Here is a 19,820-nt window from a genome sequence, read left to right on the forward strand (position 1 = left end):
ACCGTAACGTGAGGAAGGAAATCTCGCGAGGTTTGGGTCCTCTGAGCGTGCAGGTCCGAGGCGGTCCGCGGAGGTTTACCTCCGGCCAGTGATGGGGCTGAGCTCCGCTGACCCCTCCAGCCGCCTCTCCACTGATGGTCTCTGCTGGGTCCTGAGTCTGCTCGCTGAAGAAGGTGAACAGACGAGTGGAGTCTCTTCCCTTGGGTGCGTAGGTCCCTGTTAGCAGAGGCTTTGAGTCCTAACGCCACTGTTGACGGCTGCGAGGGATTGAGACCAGAGTAAGTGGAATAAATCCAGGGACATGAGCGGGCAAAGGGAGTCGGAAGTTTCCTTCCCCTGGGCCGCTCTGGTGCTTTCCACCTCTTGAACTGCTTGCCCCCTGTCCCTAGCCGCTTCCCTGCGCTGGTTACCCGCTCCTTGGAGCGGTACTTCCTTTTCCCGGCCTCAGTTGTGAGCTCCTCTTTCCGGATCTGAGGTGCGGAAAGTTTCTTGAAGCTTTGGCCCTAACCCTGTGTGGACGCATCTTCCGTTTCTCTTTTCTTCCTGCCTAAACCCACCTGGGTGCTAACCATTGAGCGGAGGGAAGAGGGACCCTTTCGGTTTTGAGTTTACCGCTTTGCAGAATATATCATGCCTATAACCATTTCTTGTCTCTTGAAAAACTGCCCTCTCAGGAATACTACTCTTTTCCTGGTTTTCTTCCTTTCCAATGTATCCCATCTCTCATAATGGTACCAGTATCCATCCCTCTGTCCAAACGAGAAACCGTTGTCCCTGATTCTGCATTCCCACTTGCACTGAACTGTATTATTTCTTCCACCAGAATTATTGCAGGTACCCACCCTACCCCAGTAGTTTCGCCACCTTCATCCTTCCATACAGTTATTCTGAAATCTGTTTATGTCAGTCCTTAAACTTTGTCAGTAACCATATTGCTGATGGAATTAAGTCTTAATTGTGAGGCATATCATTTAGGGCCTTTTACTATCTATCCCAATTCATTTTACCTTTTTCCTCTCCTCTTACTTCTCCTCCAAATACCTCGATATCCAGTCATACGAGAGAACTGTTTTTCCCCAAACATGTCATGCACTTTCACAACTCTGTGCCTTTGTGTGTGCTGTACCATCTGTTTAGAATGCTAACTCTTCTTCTCCACCCCATGCCCCACCTGTCAAGACCGAATTCATAGATCCTTGTTTTCTCATACTCCCCCAGGTGACATTAATAATGCCATTGTGCTCCCAGGGCACTTGAAACAGCTCTGCAGTATTTATTAGGTTGTATTATTTGTTCATGTATCTGTATCAATTTGAGCTTGAGTCTGGAATCCTGTCTTATTCATCTTTGTAACAAAAGCTGGTCCAATGCCTGGGGGTATAGCAGGCATTATGTGGATGTACATAGCAGGCATCATGTGTGTACACATTTGTAAATATGTATACTTGTAAATACAAGTTCTAAAGATTAATGATAGAAGTCCTTAGTGCCCTTAAATAGCCAGAAGGAACCTTGTATGTTAAAGGCCCCTGATCCGTTTTGAACATGAGAAACTGTACTCCTAACACAGAAGTAATTGTACTTTTAGTATTTGTTGGCTGAGATTATGCATAATGGGAAAAAACCTAACCTTTTAAGTGATTTGCTATTTTATTTTACTAGTATCTGTCTACATTTGAAAAATAGAGAAATAAGTGGGTGAGCAAATTATTTTAGACTACAGATTGTACTGGGTGCGTGTACATCCATGTAACTTCCAATGACTCCTTGGCCCATAGGTTATAAATAACCAGTTTAGGTTAGTTCCTTGACTTGTCATACCTGTTTGAACCTCCACGTATATGCAACTTATATTTAGCTACAATTCTAAGGTAAAAAAAAATTCTCCTATGTCCTTTTAAATCCTGTTCTTCCAATTTTAAAATTTTATCTTCTTCAGGGGTGCCTGGGTTGCTCAGTTTGTTAAGCATCAGACTCTTGATTTCGACTCAGGTCATGATCTCATGGTTCGTGAGTTCCAGCCCTGTGTCAGGTTCTGCACTGCTATCACAGAACCTGCTTGGGATTCTGTTTGCCTCTCTCTCTGGCTCTCCCCTGCTTGCGCTCTCTCTCTCTCAAATTAAATAAACATTAAAAACAAATTTATCTTCTTAATAAAGCTTCAAACGTGTTCATTCCATCATTTTCAAAGACCGTAAAAAATTTTCTATGCTTTCAAATGCAGAAATATATTGTCGATAAAAGATGCTTATTTTTATATGTAATTTACATACACTCTTTCTTGATTTCTTTAGATTAAAAGTTTCTTTTTTTTTTTTTTAACGTTTATTTATTTTTGAGACAGAGAGAGACAGAGCATGAACGGGGGAGGGTCAGAGAGAGGGAGACACAGAATCCGAAACAGGCTCCAGGCTCCGAGCTGTCAGCACAGAGCCCGATGCGGAGCTCGAACTCACGGACTGCGAGATCGTGACCTGAGCCGAAGTCGGCTGCTCAACCAACTGAGCCACCCAGGCGCCCCTTAGATTAAAAGTTTCTAAGGAAGCCATAACTATGCTTTTTTATTTTTCTGGTTCCATATGTATCTGTTAATACTATGTACTAATTAATACAGTTAGTATGCCCGAACAATCCAATAAAATTTAAACTAGGTTGTTAATATTTAAGGACAGAGGCACCTGGATGGCTTAGTCAGTGGAGTGTCCCACTTCAGCTCAGGTCATGATCTCACGGTTCATGAGTTCGAGCCCCATGTACATTCACTGTTGTCAGCACAGAGCCCACTTCGGATCCTCTGCCCCCTCTCTCTCTGCCCCTGCCCCACTTGCATGTGCATACGGTCTCTCTCTCTCTGTCTCTGTCTCTCTGTCTCTCTGTCTCTCAAAAATAAACAAACATTAAAGAAAGCATATTTAAAGAAATTTATGGTGTGTCAGTAGTCACGATATTTCTGTGTAGGTCCAGCTATGGGATAGTGGATTTGTGGATGAAAGAGAAAGAAGAGTGACTTGAATTTCTTTAAATTTTTCTTAACCAAAATGTAAAACTGAACAGCTGGCAGTTGGTATTTTGAGTGGGTGGTGGTGTCTCTTTTATCAGCAGCAGAATGTTCCGAAACCTCTGCCAGGAGTCTGCCAACATCTTTGGGTGGCAAAGTGGGCGAGAATGTGGCTAATGCAGGCAGGGAAAAACCCGCTTTAGAAAAATTCCACCTGTAAATTGGGCCTACCTATGGAAAATAATGTAAGTGCACTGTGACCAGTTATGACAAGCACTATAAAGATAGGCAGATAAATTGAAAATACTCTCTTTTTTTTACTGGAGTCTATTTTTAAATATTTAAAACTTGCTAGAGAGTTTGGAAAACAATCTTCTTCCCACTCCACTTACCAGCCAAAAGAGGGGGAGAAAGCACAATGATTTTCAAAAAAGTTGGCAAAGTAAATGCATGTTATAAACTATTTTAAACTTCTGTTGTTTCACATACAGGAAATGAACACGCGGATTCTTAGAAACTCTGTGTCACTATTTTTCTAAAGTGTTAATAAAATTATGCTTTCAATTATCTGATGTTTATAATTCCTTTCTCTGAATAGGTATATTTTTGTAGTTATAAAACATATTTTAACTATAACTGATTTTGACAGTATTTCATTATGCAACCTAGAGATTTTTTAAAGTGGATGTTAATTTTAATTTCGAAAAACCTGTCAGTAAACATTAATCGATTTTATAATTAACTGTGATGCCCAATTAAAGTGGATGCTAGGCTTTTATTATTCATAAGGGAAAATAGTTGAAATTTTGTGGGTTTTTGTTTTTGTTTTTTGGGGTTTTTTTGTTGTTTTTTTTTTTTTTTTTTTTTTTGGTCTTTTCTTCACTTACAGCCTCGTTTATTTTCTATTGCTGGCTTGATACTCAGTTTTTGTAATATCTTGGAAGTCCCATTGGTAAAGCATGGTCAGGGAATTTGCATTGTTTTTCCACCCGGGGAGACAGGTGGTTTTTACATGGCTAAAAGTAAACAGAGTCCTGAGGATCCACGTTGGCTCCTGTGTAGAGCACTAAACTCAGGATCAGAAATTCTATTTCTGGTACTAGCTTGGCTCCTTGCGTTTCCTCATTGATGAAATGGGAATAACATTTGTCCTGTTTACCGAAAGAATATAAGGTAGGATTCTTTGAGTTCAGACATCTACCAACGGTTTGAATTAGTTAAAATTAATAGCTAGCAGTTTGATCTAGAGTGCTCTGGATGTCCATTTAGTTGGAGAGAAGGTTGAATTAGGTTGAAGAGAAGGCTAAGAATAGGTAAACAGTTTTGAAGAAGAAAAGGGTAACTTGCTATATCAGATAGTAAGGGTGTATTTTACAACTGTTAACAGTATAGGCAGCGTGGTATTGTTGTGGAGATAGATAAAGAAAAAGACCCAGAGGTAGAATAGAGAGCTCAGAAACATACCCATACATTTATTGAGAAAACATACAATATGTGTGGCATTAAAATGAGTGGGGGTACTTCTTTCCACAAGAAAGAAGTGATTATGTGACATAGAGATGCTAATTATCATTATAATGTTAATCATATTACAGTATATAAATGTATCAAGTCAACATGTTGTACACCTTAAACTTACATAATGTTATATGTCAAATATATTTCAATAGTAAAAAATTCAGTGGCGGAAGAATGTACGATACAGTAAATGAGACTGGGACAACTAGTTGTCCCCATAAGAAAAAGGAAATATAAATAGATACCTTCCTTCTGCCACACATGCATATAGCCACCAGAAGAATTCATGACAAAGACAAAACCTTGGGGACAGGGAATGCACGATAGTTTTGTCCTTTAGGCAGTGCCAGATAATTGGAAACATTATATAACCTGTTGAGACTATCTTCTTTCAGTCAGCATAACGCCTTTGAGATTCATCTGTATTGTATCAGTACCTCAATTCATATGACTGCTGTACTACAATACAGTTTTTCCACTCATTTCTCTACACGAAATACCCAGAAGTAGTACTGTTAGGTCATGTGGCAGCTATATGGTTAACTTGGTAAGAAACTGCCAAACCATTTTCTGAACTAGCCATATCATTTTGCATTTTCACCAGCATTATAGGATAGTTCCAGTCACACTGCATCCTTGTCAGCACTTGGAATGTCAGTACTTATTTTAGCCATTTTAGTTGGGGTGTAGTGGATCTCATTGTAGTCTTAATTGCATTTCTCTAACGGCTAATGACTTTGAATATATTTTCATGTGCTTATTTGCCATTTATATATCTTTTGATTAAGTGTTAAAGTCTTTTGCTCATTTTAAAAATTGGATCATTTTCAGGGCGCCTGAGTTGCTCAGTCAGTTAAGCGTCCGACTCTTGATTTCAGCTCAGGTCATGATCTGATGGTTCATGGAATCGAGTCCCATGTCAGGCTCTGCACTTCTCTCTCTCTGCCCCTCACCTACCTGTTCCCGCAGTCTGTTTCTCTCCCTCTCTCTCAAAATAAATAAACTTTTAAAAAAATGGATCATATTCTTACTGTTAGTTTTGAGACTTTTTAAAGTATTCTGGATAAAGTCCTTTGTCAGATACGTGATTTGCAAATTTTGCCTCACATTCTGTAGCTTGTCTTTTCAGACTGTCTTAACAGTGCGTTTCCCAGAGCAAACGTTTCTAGTTTTGATGAAGTCTAGTTTATTAAATTTTTCTTTTATGAATCAATCATTTGGTATCATGTGTGAAAAATCTTTGCCTAACCCAGGTCACAGTGATTTTTCTCTGCTTTTCATTTTACATTTACATCTGTGGTCCACTTTGAGTTGATTTTTGGGTAAAGTGTAAGAATTATGTTGGGATTAATTTTTTGGCATATGGCTGTCCAGTCTTCTAACACCATTTGTTGACAAGACTGTCCCTTTGAAGTATCTGTGTACCTTTTTCAAAAATCAGTTGACCATGTTTCTGTGGGCTTATTTCTGACCTCTGTTCTGTCTCTGCCAATACCATGCTGTCTTGATTGCTGTAACTTTATAGTAAGTCCTAAAATTTGGTGGTATGATTTCTCCAACTTTGTTTTCAGAATTCTTTTGGCTATTCTAGTTTCTTTGCATTTTCATAGAAATCTTAGAATTAGCTTGTCAATTTCTACCAAAAGGCCTACTGTGATTTTGATTGGAGATTGCATTAAATCTACAGATCAGTTGGGGAAAATTAACATCCTAGTATGTTGAGTTTCCAGTTTATGAACACAGTGTGTCTCCACTTATTTAGGCCCTTTTTGGTTTCTTTCATTAGCATTTTGTAGTTATCAGTGTACTTACTCAGTATGTTTTTTTAGATTTATACCCCAAACTTTCATTTTTTGAACTATTATAAATGTATTTTTTAAATTTTGGTTTCTACTTGTTCAGTGCTAACAAATAGAAAAACCATGGATTTTTTTTTTTTTTTTTTTTTTTTTTTTTGCACATTGATCTTGTATCTTGTGACATTGCTAAAGTCACATGTTAGCTACAGGAGTTGTTTTTTGGATTCTTTGGGTTTTTTTTTTTCATAGACTACATGTTGGCTGCTAATAACAGTTTTATTTTTTCCAATCTATATGTCTTTTATTTCTTAATGACACCAGTATGATATTGAATTGGAGTGGTGTTTGGGGACATCCTTGTTCCTGACTTTACAGAAAACATTCAGTCTTTCACTTAGGTATGATATTGGCTATATTGAAAATGCCCCTTAAATAAACATTAAAAAATTCAAATAAAGGGGGCGGGTGCCTGGGTGACTCAGTTGGTTAAGAGTCAGCTTCGGCTCAGGTCATGATCTCACAGTTCCTGAGTTTGAGCCCCATTTCAGGCTCTGTGCTGATAGCTCAGAGCCTGGAGCTTGTTTCAGATTCTGTGTCTCCCTCTCTCTCTGCCCCTTCACTGCTCGTGTTCTGTCTCTCTCTGTCTGTATCTCAAAAATTAAAAAAAAAAAAAAGAAAGAAAACGCCTTTGTCAATTTGAAGCAATCCCCTTCTATTTCTATTTGCAGAGAGTTTTTATTGCAGAGAATTTGTTTTGTTTTTTTGTTTTTTTCAAATGCACCAATTAGTATGAAGAAGTGTTTTTTTTGTTTTTTTTTTTTAACGTTTATTTATTTTTGAGACAGAGAGAGACAGAGCATGAACGGGGGAGGGTCAGAGAGAGGGAGACACAGAATCTGAAACAGGCTCCGGGCTCTGAGCGGTCAGCACAGAGCCCGACGCAGGGCTCGAACTCACGGACCGCGAGATCGTGACCTGAGCCGAAGTCGGCCGCTTAACCGACTGAGCCACCCAGGCGCCCCTTGTTTTTGTTTTTTAATGGTGGATTACATTGGTTAATATTGAAATGTAGAAACAAACTTGATTTCAGGGATAAACCTTACTTGCTTATGGTGTATTATTCTTTCTATATGTTGCTGATTTGACCTGCCAGTATTTTCTTGAGAATTTTTACATTTATGTTTATGAGGGACATTGGTTTGTGGTTCTCTGTCTCTCTCTCTCTGAAGTGTGTCTGGTGTTGGCTTCAAAGTAATGCTGGCATCATTGTATGAGTTTGGAACTATTTTCTTACATTTTCTCAAAGAGGTTGCATAACATTGGTATTATTTCTTTATATGTTTGGTAGAATTTGCCATTAAAACCATCCAAATAGTGATTTTTTGCAGAATATTTTTAACTACAAATTTAATTTCTTTAATAGTTATAGGACTATTATGGAATAGTTACAGGACTATTAATAGTTACCTGTTTCCTCTTGTGTGACTATGTAGTTTGTGGTTTTAGGGAATTAATCCATTTTGTCTACATTATCCAATTGATGTGTGCAGAATTTATTATTGTATTCACCTGTCCTTTTAATGAGTTAGGAATCTGACCTGATACCCTTTTTTTCATTCCTGACATCAGTAATTTATATCTTCTCTTTTATTTTTATTTGTCCCTTCATCAGTTTTGCTGGAGGTTTATCCACTTCATTTGCTTTTTCAAAGAACTAGGTTTTGGTTTCATTGGTTTTTCTCTATTGCTTTCCTGTTTTCAATTTCATTGATTTCTGCTCTTTTATTATTTCCTTCTTTCTATTTACTTTAGAGTTGATTTTGCTCTTTTCCTGGTTACATAGTTTGAGGCTTAGGTAGTTGATTTGAGATATTTTTAAATTGTTTTTTGTTTTTTTAATGTTGAATTTTGAGAGAGAGCAAGACAGAGCATGAGAGAAGGAGGGGAGAAGAGAGAGGGAGACCCAGAATCCAAAGCAGGTTCCAGGCTCTGAGCTGTCAGCACAAAGCCTGACATGGGGCTCAAACTCACGGACTGTGGGATCATGACCTGAGCCGAAGTCAGACACTAAACTGACTGGGCCACCCAGGCGCCCCTGAGATATTTTCAATTTTCTAATAAAAGAATTTAATGCTACAAATTTCCTTCAAAATAGTGTTATACATACATGACAAATTTTTTGATATCTTGTATTTTCATGTTTATTTAGATGAAAGTTTCTGATTTCCAAAGTTTTTTTTTCCCCCCTGAGTTAGTTGTGTGTTAATTTCGGATTTTCTTATCTCTTTGTTATTTATTTTAGTTTAATTTCATTATGGCCATGGAACATAATTTATATGATTGCAGTTCTTTTTCATTTGTTAAGGTTTGTTTTGTTATCTAGGATAAGATCTATCATAGTGAAAATCCTGTGCACACTTAAAAATAATATGTATTCTGTTGATACTTATTTTATAAATATTAATTCAGTCCACCCCATTGATGGTGTTTGTTCATGTCTTCTGTATGCTTGCTGATTTTCTGTGTACAAATTCTATCGATTACTGAGAAAGAAATTCTCTATATGCTAGCAAAATCTTATTATTTGTCTTGTTTATTACAACCATCCTAGTGGGTGTGAAGCATCTCATTGTAGTTTTGATTTGCATTTGCCTGATAGTTAATCATGTTGAGCATCTTTTCCTGTGCTTATTAACACTCTGACTTTATTTTGATTAGTGTTTGAATAGTATATCTTTTCCTGTACTTTTACTTTTAACTTACCTATATCATATTTGAAGTAAGTTTCTATAGACTATTTACAGTTGGGTTCTGATTTTGTTTTTTTAATTTCTATCTTCTGCTTTTTCTTTTCCCTTTTTCTTTTTTTTTATTGAATTATAATTAATTTGCAACGTTATATTAGTTTCTGGTGTACAGCATACTGATTTGACAATTCCGTACATTACTCAGTGCTTACCATGAAAAGTATAGTCCCCATCTGTCACCATATATTATTACAACATTGAATATATTCCCTATGCTCTACTTTTTGTCTCTGTGACTTATAAGTGGAAGCTTGTCCCTCTTAATCCTCTTTATCTATTTTACCCATCCCCCAACCCATCTTCCCTCTGTCAACCACCAGTTCTCTGTATTTAAGAGTCTGGTTTTTTTTCATTTTTGTTAGTTTTTCTTTTGTTTTTTTAGATTCCACATGTAAGTGAAATCATACAGTATTTGTCATTCTCTATGTGACTTACTTCATTCAGCATAATATTCTGTATGTCCATGTTGTCACAAATGGCAAGATCTCATTCTTATGGCTGAGTAATACTCCATTTTATGTATATACCACATCTTTATCCATTCTTCTGTTGATGGACACTTAGGTTGCTTCCCTCTCCTGGCTATTAGAAACAGTGCTGCTAGAAACATAGGGCTGCACATACATTTTCGAATTAATATTTTTGTTTTCTTTGGGTAAATACCCAATAGGAGGATTAATGGATCATGTAATAGATCTGTTTTTAATTTTTTGAGGAACTTGTATACTGTTTTCTACAGTGGCTGCACTAATTTACATTCTCACCAACAATGCATGTACTTTTTCTCCACATCCTTCCCAACACTTCTTATTTTGTGTCTTTTTTTTTTTTCCTAGCCATTGTGACATGTGAAGTGATTACTTACTGTGGTTTTGATTTGCATTGCCCTGATGATAGTGGTGTTGAGCACTTTTTCATGGGTCTGTTGGCCATCTTTATGTTGTCTTTGGCAAAATGTTCATTGAGGTTCTTTGCCATTTTTAAATTGGTGTATTTGTGGGTTTTTGGTGTTGTGTAAGTTCTTTATATTTTGGATATATTAGCCCCCTATCAGACATGTCATTACAAATATCTTCTCTCATTCAGTAGGTTGCCCTTTTGTTTTGTTGATGGTTTCATCCAGTAAGCAAAAGCTTTTTAGTTTGGTGTTAACCCCAGTAGCTTAATTTTCCTTTTGTTTATCTTGTGTGAGGAGACCCATCTAGAAGAACGTTGCTATGGCTGATGTGAAAGAGATTGCTACCTGTGTTTTCTTGTAGGCGTTTTATGGTTTTGGGTCTCACGTTTAAGTTATTAATCCATTTTGAGTTTATTTTTGTGCATGGTGTTAAGAAAATGGTTCAATTTCATTCTTTTGCGTATAGCTGTCCAGTTTTCCCAGTACCGTTTATTGAAGAGACTTTCTTTTCCCCCATTGTATATTTTTGCCTCCTTTGCCATAAATTAATTGGTATGTAAATAATGGACTTGTTTCTGGGCTATTTTGTTCTGTTGTTCTGTGTCTTGTTTTGTGCCAGTACCATACTGTTTTGATTACTAGAACTTTGTATTCTATCTTGAAATCTGGGATTGTGATACCTCCTGCTTTGTTCTTTCTCAAGATTGCCTTAGCTATTCAGTGTCTTTTGCAGTTCTATACAAATTTTAGATTTATTTTGGTTCTGTGACAAATGCTATTAGCATTTTGTTAGGGATTGCTTTGAATCTGTAGATTGCTTTGGGTAGTATGGACATTTTAACAATATTAATTCTTCCAATCCATGAGCATGGAATATCTTTTCATTTGTTTGTGTCATCTTTAATTTCTTTCATTAATATTTTATAATTTTCAGAGTACAGATCTTTCACCTCCTTGGTTAATTTCATTCCTAGGTATTTTACTATTGCTACTGTAATTATAAATGGGATTGTTTTCTTGATTTCTCTTTCTGCTCCTCATCAGTGTATAGTAATGTAACAGATTTCTATGTATTAATTTTGTATCCTGCAACTTTACTGAATTCATTTATTCTAATAGTTTTTTGGTGGAGTCATTAGGGTTTTCTGTATATAGTATCATGTCATCTGTGCATAGTGACAGTTTTACTTTTTCCTTACCAATTCGGATGCCTTTTATTTCTTTTTCTTTTTTTTTTTTTAACTTTTTTAAATGTTTATTTATTTTTGAGAGAGAGAGAGTGTGAGCAGGGGAGGGGCAGAAAGAGGGAGACACAGAATCTGAAGCAGACTCCAGGGTCTGAGCTGTCAGCACCGAGCCCGATGTGGGGCTTGAACCCACAAACTGCAAGATCATGACCTGAGCTGAAGCCAGACACTCAATCAACTGAGCCACCCAGGCACCCTATTTCTTTTTCTTATCTGATTGTTTCATCTAGAGCTTTTAGTACCGTGTTGAATAAAAATGGTGACAGTGGATATCCTGGTCTTGTTCCGGATCTTAAAGGAAAAGCTCTGTTTTTCATCATTTAATGTTAGCTATGGGTTTCTCATATATGACCTTTGTTATGTTGAAGCATGTTTTCTCTAAAATTACTTCGTTGACACTTTTTATCATGAATTGATGTATTTTGTCAAATGCTTTTTCTGCATCTGTTGAGATGATCATATGGTTTTTATCATTTTTCTTATTTAATGTGAAGTATCACATTGATTGACTTACAAATAGTGAACCACCCTTGCATCCTTTGAATAAATTCTTCTTGATCCTGTTGAATGATTTTTTTTTAAGTATATTATTGAATGAGGTCTGCTAATAGTTTATTGAGGGTTTTTGCATCTCTGTTCAACAGAAATATTGACCTGTAGTTTTCTTTTTTTGTGGGGTCTTTGGTTTTGGTATCAGGGTAATGCTGGCATCCTAGAATAAATCTCAAAGTTTTCCTTCATCTTCCATTTTTTTTTTGAATAGTTTAAGAAAAATAGGTATTAACTCTTTAAATGTTTGGTAGAATTCACCTGTGGAGCCTTCTGGTTCTGGACTTTGTTGGGAGTTTTTTGATTACTGATTCAATTTCATTACTAATAATTGGTCTGTTCAGATTTTCTATTTCTTCCTGGTTCACTTTTGGATGATTTTACATTTCTAAGAATTTATCCATTTCTTCTAGATTGTCCAATATGTTGGCATATGATTTTTCATAATTTTCTCTTAGAATCTTTTGTATTTCTATGGTGTTGGTTGTTTCTCCTCCTTCATTTCTGATTTTTTTTTTTTTTTTGAGTCTTCTTTTTTCTCTTGATGAGTCTGGCCAGAGATTTATCAGTTTTATTAATCTTTTCAAAGAACCAGTTCCTGGTTTCCTTGATCTTCTTTATTTTTTTTTTAACTTTTATTTCATTTATTTCTGCTCTAATCTTTATTATTTTCTCCCTTCTGCTAGCTTAAGGTTTCTGCTAGTTTTTTTTTATATGAAATTTATTGTCAAATTGGTTTCCATACAACACCCAGTGCTCATCCCAACAGGTGCCCTCCTCAATGCCCATCACCCACTTTCCCCTCCCTCCCACCCCCCATCAACCCTCAGTTTATTCTCAGTTTTTAAGAGTCTCTTATGGTTTGCCTTCTTCCCTCTCTGTAACTTTTTTCCCCCTTCCCCTCCCCCATGGTCTTCTATTAAGTTTCTCAGGATCCACATAAGAGTGAAAACATATGGTATCTGTCTTTCTCTGTATGACTTCTTTCACTTAGCATAACACCTTCCAGTTCTATCCATGTTGCTACCAAAGGCCATATTTCATTCTTTCTCATTGCCAAGTAGTATTCCATTGTGTATATAAACCACAATTTCTTTATCCATTCATCAGTTGGTGGACATTTAGGCTCTTTCCATAATTTGGCTATTGTTGAGAGTGCTGCTATAAACATTGGGGTACAAGTGCCCCTATGCATCAGCACTTCTGTATCCCTTGGGTAAATTCCTAGCAGTGCTATTGCTGGGTCATAGGGTAGATCTATTTTTAATTTTTTGAGGAACCTCCACACTATTTTCCATAGTGGCTGCACCAGTTTGCATTCCCACCAACAGTGCAAGAGGGTTCCCGTTTCTCCACATCCTCTCCAGCATCTATAGTCTCCTGATTTGTTCATTTTGGCCACTCTGACGGGCATGAGGTGATATCTGAGTGTGGTTTTGATTTGTATTTCCCTGATGAGGAGTGACGTTGAGCATCTTTTCATGTGCCTGTTGGCCATCTGGATGTCTATTTTAGAGATGTGTCTATTCATGTCTTCTGCCCATTTCTTCACTGGATTATTTGTTTTTCAGGTGTGGAGTTTGGTGAGTTCTTTATAGATTTTGGATACTAGCCCTTTGTCCGATATGTCATTTGCAAATATCTTTTCCCATTCTGTCGGTTGCCTTTTAGTTTTGTGGATTGTTTCCTTTGCAGTGCAGATAGGCTTCTGCTAGTTTGTTCTTTTTCTAGCTCTTTAAGGTGTAAAGTTAGGTTGTTATTTGAGATTTTTCTTGTTTCTTATGGTAGAGCTGTACCACAATAAATTTCCCTCTTAAAACTGCTTTTGCTGCATCCCAAATATTTTGAACCATTGTGTTTTCATTTTCGTTTGTCTCCATGTATTTTCTTATTTCCTCTTTGATTTCTTGGTTGACCCAGTCATTTGAAGTAGCATGTTGTTTAGCGTCCATATATTTGTGGCATTTCCAAATTTCTTCTAGTTTCATACACAGTTGTGGTTGAAAAAAGATGCTCGATATGATTTCAGTCTTCTTAAATTTATTGAGACTTGTTTTACTGCTTAATATGTGATCTATACTGGAGTATGTTCTGTGTGCACTTGAAAAGAATGTGTATTCTGCTCTTTGGGATTACAGTGTTCTATATGTATCTGTTAGGTTTGTCTGGTCTAATATGTCATGCAAAGCCATTGTTTCCTTGTTGATTTTCTGTCTAGATTGTTTATCAATTGATATAGGTGGGGTGTTAAGAGTCCGCTAGTATTATTGTATTGCTGTCCATTTCTCCCTTTATGTTTATTAATAATTGTTTTATGTATTTTGGTACTCCTGTGTTGGATGCAGAGATATTTACAGTTGTTATATTCTCCTGATGGATTGATCTCTTTATTTTTATATAGTGCTTTTCTTTGTTTCTTGCTACAGTCTGTGCTTTAATATCTATTTTGTCTGGGGTGCCTGGCTGTCTCAGTCAGTAGAGCATGAGACTTTTGATCTCAGGGTTGAGCCCCATGTTGGGTGTAGAGATTACTTAAAATCTTAAAAAAAATTAAAAATAAAGTATTTTGTCTGATACAAGGATTGCCACCCTGGCTTGCTTTTTTTGTTTTTTGGGTTTTTTTTTTAATGTTTGTTTATTTTTGAGAGAATTTGCAAGTGAGGGAGGGGCAGAGAGAGAGGGAGACAGAGGATCTGAAGTGGGCTCTGCACCAACAGCAGAGAGCCCCACTTGGGGCTCAGACTCACAAACTGTGAGATAATGACCTGAACCAAAGTCAAACTCTTAAGTGACTGAGCCACCCAGGCGCCCCACCCTGGCTTGTTTTTGGTTTTGTTTTTGGCTTCTATTTGTATGGTATGTGTTTTTCCAGTCCTTTCAGTCTGTATATATGTCTTTAGGTCTGAAGTCTCTTGTAGGCAGCATTTAGATGGGTCTTGTTTCTTTATCCATTAAGTTGCCCCAATTTTTTTTTTTATTGGAGTTTATTTATGTTTAAAGTAATTATTGATAGGTATGTATTTAATGCCATTTTGTTAATTGTTTTTTAGTTATTTTTGTAGTTCTTCTTTGTTCCTTTCTTTGTCTCTTGCTCTCATCCCTTATGGCTTGGTGGCTTTCTTTGGTGTTATGCTTGGATTCTTTTCTCTTTATTGTGTGTGTGTATTAATAGGTTTTTGATTTGTGGTTACCATTAAGTCCACATATAAAATTTATGTGTGTAGCAGTCATTTGTAATTTAATGGTCACTTAAGTTTAAACACATTAAAAGCACTAAATTGTTACTTCCCCATCACGTTTTATGTATATGATGTCATATTTTACATCTTTTTATTTTGTGTATCTTTGGATTTTTGTAGGCATAATTGATTTTTCTATTACTGTATTTTAACCTCCATACTTGTTTTATAAGTGATTTATCTACTACCTTTATTACATACTTGTTTTCACCTGTGAAATAATTTCCTTTCTTAATTTTCTTATTTCTAGCTAGGGCTTTCTCTTCCACTCAGAATTCCCTTTAGCATACTTTGTAAGGCTGGTTTGGTGGCGATGAATTCCTTGAACTTTTGTTGGGAAATTTTACCTCTCTATTCTAAAGATAACTTTACTGAGTGGAGTATACTTGTTTGCAGGGTTTTTTCCTTTCAGCACTTTGAATATATCATACCACCCCCTTCTGACCTGCAAAGTTTCTGCTGAAAAATCAGTTTATGGTCTTACAAGAGGGCTTCCCTTGTATGTAGCTGCTTTCTTTTCTCTTGCTGTTTTTAAAATTCTTTATCATTACTTTTAGCCATTTTAATCATTACCTGTCTGTGTGGACCTCCTTGAACTAATCTTGTTGGAGGCTCTTGGTGCTTCCTGGATTTGCAAGTGTGTTTACTTCCCCAGATTAGGGAAGTTTTCAGCTATTAGTTCTTCAAATAGGTTTTCTCTCCTTTTTTCTTTTCCCCTTCTGGGATCTCTGTATTGCAAAGGTTATTATGCTTGATGGTGTCACTGCGTTCCCTTAACCTATTCTCATTTTTTATTCCTTTTTCTTTTTGATGTTCAGCTTGGTTGCTTTCCATTACTGTGTCTCCTAGATCACTAATCCATTCTTCTGCCTCCCTTAATCCCTTGATTACCTCAAGTGTGTTTTTTTGTTTCTCTTACTGAATTATTCATCCCTTGCTGGTTCTTCATCTCTTCCTTAAAGTTCTCATGAATTCATTCACTCTTTCTTAAGTTCAGTGAGTATCTTTATGACCATTACTTGGAATTCTTTATCAGGCATATTGCTTATCTCAGTTTCATTTAGCTCTTTTGCTGTGATTTTGTCCCGTTCTTTCATCTGAGACATAGTCCTGTGACTATGTTTTGTCTAACTCTCCGTGATTGTTTCTGTGTATTAGGTCAGCTACGACTTCTTGAAAGTAGTGACCTTGTGTCAAAGAGGTCCTGTGGTGGCCTATAGTATAATGCCCCCAGGTCAACAGAATCAGGTTTTCCAGCAGTGTCCTATATGGGCTGTATATGTCTTCCTGTTGTGACTGAGCCTTCAGCCCAGTTGACTGCAAAGCCTACTGTGGGCACACTGGGCAGGGTTTAGTCCCTGAGTTGTTGAGGAACCTGTGTGAGGCCCAGTTGGCTCATGGGTGGCAGGGTCAGCAGTCAGGCTACCTGTCTGCAATTAGCCTCTCTATGTTGGTACAGCAAAAGGCAGGGCCTTCTCCCTGCAGAGCCCACAGCAGCTTTTTTTGGGGCCTGGGGCCAGCAGTCAAGACTAGGTGTCTATATTCCACCTCTGGCTGCACTTGCAGGTGCACCAAATGGCAGAGTACTCTTCCTGTACAGCCTGCTAAGAGATTCGGCTCTAGAACTGTGAGCCAGCTGGTATGTGAGATTGTCTTTCCCCTCCACAGTGCAGGAGTTTCTTTGGAATGGCACCATTCCCTGCCCGGGCTGCTTGCAGGATATGGAGGAGCGGGAGTCTCTTCAGAGGGATGTGTGCCAAGATGGGTGGGTTGGAACAGGTAGGTGGCAGGGGAATGTGGGGGCAGGGCATGCAGTGCTAGCAAGTGTGGAGAGTGTTGGTGCTGGTTCCCGCAGGTGTCTGGCTATCTAGGCTAGGCAAGGGAAGGGAAGTGTTACTGTTTTCAAGAATTTTTCTTTGTTTTTAGTTTTCAGAAATTTGATTATGATGTGTCTCAGCTTAGACCTACTTGGATTTATCCTGTTTGGGTTTTGCTGAGGCCTGGGAATGATGAAAACAGGAAGATTTCTGAGGAAGAGTTAAAGTGTTGCATAATTTAAGCTCATAAATAACTGTTCCAGCTAAATATGTTTCCATATTACTTTTTGCTTTTGTTTCCATATTACTTGATTGACAAGTTAGAATGTAGTTGATAGGAAATACAAACTATAATAGTATTTTAACTTCTGTTACTATTATGTCTTTTCAGCAGAGGGCTTTTTCAATCTGTTCATAAAATAAATATTCTAGTATATTAATGAATGTTACATATTCCTAGAGCATAGAGAGACAACCTTATAAAATCCACTGGGAGATGTTAAAAAAAAAAATCCTTTAGGAATGGTTTTAGTCCTCATTTCGTCTTTAATATTTTTCCAGGGGCACCTGGGTGGCTCAGTTGGTTAAGCATCCATCTATTGGTTTCAGCTCAGGTCATGATCTCATGCTTTGTGAGTTCAAACCCCACATCAGGCTCTGTGCTGACAGTGCAGAGCCTGCTTGGGATTCTCTCTCTGCCCCTCTCCCACTCTTTCTGTCTCTCTCCCCAAAATAAATAAACCTAAAATAATTTTTTTAATTAAAAAAAAATAAAAATTTTCCAGATTTATCTACAAATAAAGCATGCACTGGGCCATATCTTATGCTATCCAAAAAAATTCTCTATCCATGTTTTGAATACTGTGGCCAGTTTTTTCCTATTGGAATGAGATGTTTCGTGGAGTTTCTAGAGTCCATTTGAGGTTTCATCTGGTGCTATCAAGTCACCATTCTGATTGTGGCAGCTCTTATCTTTATAGATTTTACAACTTGATCATCCCATGTTTCTTTTTGGAATGTCAGACCAGATTTTGCGTGTCTGTGATGGAATCTTTGAACTTCTCCATAGATTTATGATTTTATTCTTTTATCTGAGGCCCCTGCATAAGGACTTGTGGTCAAAGAACTTAGTTTATAACACACTTTAAAGTAGTTCTATACTTACATATGTATGTATACTAGTACATACATAGCATGTTAGCTTGTATAGTATTTTTATTGTGTGTTGTCTATTTTAGGTAGTGTCAAGCTATCAAATATAAGTCAGTTTGTCCCCTCTTCTCCCTCCCTGTTTGTTTTGTTGTTTGTTTTTGTGGGTTTATTGGTAAGGGGACTTTAAATAACTTGAAACTTTTACTCTGAAGGATCTAGTGTTTCATGGTAGTGGAGTTGTGATGGCAGATATGGTGACTTAAATATGAAAGGAAATCTGTATTATTATCCATCTATAGCATTTGGTAATTCTCTTTGGAAGTTTGGAGAAAGGACAGGACATTGTTGGATGCTAATGTTTCCCTAGAAGCAGTATCTTGGATAGACACTGGATAGTTGTCCTTCTGTGTTTTAGCTAGTATGGGACATTGATAACTAATGACCCTTTTGCTTCTCGTTTTTTCAAGTACCTTTTGCTAAACCTCTCAAATCTTAGAAGACAAATCTTTTGGTTGTTTTATCTGGGGAGCCAGAAGTATTAATTTCCAGCTTGTTTAATTTTGGAAGCTCTCTAGAAATGTCTAGTCACATATTGAAGATTTTGTAAATTGGCAGTTTTACCCTTTAATTTATTCCAATTGAATCCTATTATTCAGGTTTGAACTAGTACAGTAGACTCTAACAGTCACATTCTGTAGCAAATTTCTGTCTTCCTAAAGTTGATGAAATCCTTAATTATAGCCGTTAACTGGGATCCATATGAGAGTTTTAACTTATAGAGCTGGCTTCTGGCCTAGTAATTTTATAGTGTGATTTTACTTTTTGAGAAAATCCTGAAGAGAGTATGGCTCATATAGAAGGTAAGGTAAAACTTAGTATAAAGAGAAAATTTGAAGATAGTAAGTTTCAGGGGCACCTGGGTAGCTTAGTTGGTTGTGTGCCCAACTCTTGATTTCAGCGCAGATCATGATCTCACAGTTCATGAGATCAGCACAGAGCCTGCCTGGGATTCTCTTTCTCCCTCTCTCTGCCCACCCCCAGTCTGTGGCCTGTCTCTGTCACTCTCAAAATAAATAAATAAACAAACAAACAAAAAGATGGTAAGTTTCAGAAGGTTTACATTTTTGAGAGAGATTATTTTAGAATTAAAATTTGTTTTGAGGTCACTGCATACCAAATGATGAAGCTAACTAACTGTTTCATATTTTGTCTCCTAATATTTTGAGCTCCTCTTAAATATTTATTGATTTTAACATATCAAAAATTTCTGATAATGGCTGGTGCTCTAAGTAATATATTTTTTTTAATTACTTACTAAGGAAAGTGCAAGAGTTAGGATTATAATAGTTCCTATAAGAAGTAGTTCCTCCAAAAGAAGGACACTTTGACGTAGCATGACACATAAGAGACCACTTTGGCTGGTCAGTGTGTGTTGTGAATGGGGTCTCAGGTCACCTAACTAAGCAGAGGCTAGGAAGGATCTCCTAGTTAGTGACTGAGAATCATGAACCACAGAATATAGAATAATAAAGTGACCTTTTTCACAAATAACAAGATGAGAGAGTGCCCTCATGAAGAGCACATTTTTTTTTTTATTAAAGATTTTATTTTGGGGCACCTGGGTTGGTTAAGCATCTGACCTCGGCTCAGGTCAGAATCTCGCTGTTTATGAGTTCGAGCCCCCCGTTGGGCTCTGTGCTGACAGCTCAGAGCCTGGAGCCTGTGTCTCCTTCTCTCTCTGTTCCTCCCCTGCTCATGTTCTCTCTCTCAAAAATAAATAAAAACATTTTAAAAAA

At 37.1% G+C, this 19,820-nt stretch overlaps 1 protein-coding gene across 4 annotated transcripts in view; it reads left to right on the plus strand.

The window, feature by feature from the left end:
• Positions 1-62: 62 nt before the first annotated feature.
• The window catches only part of FGFR1OP2 (FGFR1 oncogene partner 2), a 32,873-nt gene continuing 13,115 nt past the window's right edge, over positions 63-19,820 (plus strand). For 2 of the 4 annotated variants that reach the window (XM_049627218.1, XM_049627221.1), the window contains exon 1: positions 63-278. The gene's annotated coding sequence lies outside the window, so the exon portion shown is untranslated. Of the gene's footprint in view, positions 279-16,954; positions 19,125-19,820 lie in introns of those variants that run through there. The other 2 variants (XM_049627220.1, XM_049627219.1) reach the window with 2 other exon arrangements.

This window comes from Panthera uncia, chromosome B4 (assembly GCF_023721935.1).
Source record: "Panthera uncia isolate 11264 chromosome B4, Puncia_PCG_1.0, whole genome shotgun sequence".
Classification (NCBI taxonomy): domain Eukaryota; kingdom Metazoa; phylum Chordata; class Mammalia; order Carnivora; family Felidae; genus Panthera; species Panthera uncia.